The sequence below is a fragment of the Lathyrus oleraceus genome, chromosome 6, assembly GCF_024323335.1.
Source record: "Lathyrus oleraceus cultivar Zhongwan6 chromosome 6, CAAS_Psat_ZW6_1.0, whole genome shotgun sequence".
NCBI classification, from domain to species: domain Eukaryota; kingdom Viridiplantae; phylum Streptophyta; class Magnoliopsida; order Fabales; family Fabaceae; genus Lathyrus; species Lathyrus oleraceus.
The window spans coordinates 7340152-7342998 of record NC_066584.1 but is presented as its reverse complement, the minus strand read 5'-3'; positions in this window follow the sequence as shown (position 1 = coordinate 7342998).

Here is a 2847-nt window from a genome sequence, read left to right as displayed (position 1 = left end):
CTAAAATGATCGGATTATCATAGGAATTATAACAACCTGATGATCGTTAGAGTCCTACCAATATTTTAAATGATCGGATGATCATAGGAATTGCAACAACCAGAAGATCTTCAAAGTCATACTCGATTCCCATAAAATGATCGGATGATCATAGGAATCGCATGCAAGTTTCACCCGAAAGGGATGAAACTGGTCAAATGGGTTCTACCAGGGTTTTATCAAGCAACGACCAGAGGATCGTCAAAGTCCTACCCGATTCCTGTAAAATGATAAGATGATCATGGAAATCGTATGCAAGTTTCACCCGGATGGGCTGAAATTAATCAACAAGGTATAATCGGGGTTCCATCATAGGTTGGTGTGGATACCAACAGAGCATCAAGGATTGTTTAATCCTTGCTCATTCCCATAATATATTAACTACGGGGTCAAAATTAGGGTCTCTCTCTATATTTAGTCAGCTCATCCGGAGAGGATATAGGCTTACTGTCATCATCCTTCCAATTTGAAGCTGATTAAATAGAGGCAGTTGTCGTACCCAAAACTTTGACCACCCTTCTCCTAACTTAGGATCTAGATCGCTAACATATCCAGAGCCCATATAAGTCATTTTAAGGGATTATAGTTTAGGGGATCTGCACTAATGAAAGATTAATATTATGAAATTAATTAGATATTTATTAATTAAATTAACTGGAATTTAATTAGTTAAATTAATAAAATATTGATTAATTTATACAATATTAATTAAATTAATTGGATTTTAGATTAATGTATAATTAAATTACTTTTGATTAGGTTAATTAAGTTAATTAGATTAGATTAGATTAATTTATAGTATTAATTAATTTAATTGGACTAACATTTTATTGATAGTTATTTTTTCAGAGTTAATTAAAATGGTGATGATTTTATTATTTGTTGAGGTCGATCAACGTGTTGACCAAATCAAGTCCAGACCCATAATCCAACTGGGTCAAGCAAGACCCAAAGTCTATCACTGAATCGGGTCATTCTCATGACCAAGGTTCATTCCCAATTTCCTATAAACCCTAAAACTTGCGCAATCAAGGAAATTAACAGATCGAAACTTGCAACTTTTAGAAATTTACCAAAACCTTCTAATTCCATTCAAAGATACATTACACGATACAAATTACAAGGAAAATCGTCTAGATACATTAAATCAAAAATCCCTAATTAAATTAAATCTCTAATTACAATCAATCAAATTTAAAACTTTCTAACTTAAACTCTAAACCTAATTCTAATTCTATAAATACCTAAATCTAAAACATAATTAGGGATGAAAAAAATCTAAACCCAAAAGCTCTTGCTATTGCAAACCTAACCAAACACCAAAGTTGTTTGCAACCTCGATACTTAGGATCCTTCGCCTTTAAGCCCTAAGTAATTAGAGCTCAACCTCTAAGTTTAATTCCATTTTATCCTTGCAATAGAAGAAGAAGAAGAAGAAGAAGAAGAAGAATGAGAAGTCAGAAGAGGCTGATCAAAAGGAAAAAATAAAAGAATTTGAAGATTAGAAAGTTGGTACCTTTTGAATGGAGAACTTCTCATCTTTGTAGGTTGGTAGCTTGTAATCCTTTCTATTTGATTATTGTTGTTTACCCTACATGTGCATGTTGCTTGTTTGTGAATTGTAGATCTAGGGTTTTGTTCTGTTTGATTCAGGTTAAGGGTTTAAGGGCAATTTGGTTACAAAAAAAGTTGGATTTGTTGTTTACGGTTATCGGGGATTTGATTTGGGTGGTTTACGATTGAATATGGGTTTAAGTTAGGTTAAGGTTAGGGTTAGGTTGAGGAATAAGATGAAGGTTCATCTTTTCTAGGGTTAGGGTTCGTCCAAGAGGGTTAAGGTTTTTCATTTTTTGAAGTTAAGGTTCATCCACAAAGAGGTTAGGGTTAGGGTTCTTGATCTGGAAAGTTCCTGGGTTGGGGTTTAAAGGTATGAAGATCCCGATTGAACTTCAATCGGAGATCTGGGTTTGATGGTGGTTTTAGGGACGACTTTAGGCTAAGGACGATGGTTGGGGAAAGGGATCGGGGTGAGCGCGAGATAGATAGATAGATAGATAGATAGATAGATAAATATATATATATATATATATATATATATATATATATATATATATATAATATATATATATATATATATATATATATATATATATATATATATATATATATATATATATATATATATATATATATATATATATATATATATATATATATATATATATATATATATATATATATATATATATATATATAGAGAGAGAGAGAGAGAGAGAGAGAGAGAGAGAGAGAGAGAGAGAGAGAGAGTGTGTTTAGGGATAAGTCAGAGTAGAGAGAGAAAAAGAATAAGAAAATGAAAAGTATGAAAGGATTTTTGAATAAATACCACATCCATGTTCCCTCTAATTCCTACCAAGTGTCACTCGGTGAAGCTCTCGATTAGTTGACTATCTCAGTCAATTGATAGTCCCCTGCCACACGTTTAAGATACACTTCATATTGACTATCAATCTGGCTCCTCCATTGCAATTACTTTGACTAAGTATACTCATCTAACGCGTCCTAAAATATTTACTTGCATTCTGTTGGATTAATTTAACGCTTTTGGATGAGATTCAATCGTTGACTCTCTCCATGGACTCCCTGACAACACGTTGGGCTCAAAGTCTGATGGGCTTTCTCCCTTTACTTTTAGCACCCCCCGGATAGAGGTCCATTGATAGTATAGGTAAATATACATCCCTGAGTTTTTATTTATTAGTTATTTATTCATTTTCTTTATTTTTGTTTTTTAATAAATATTATTAT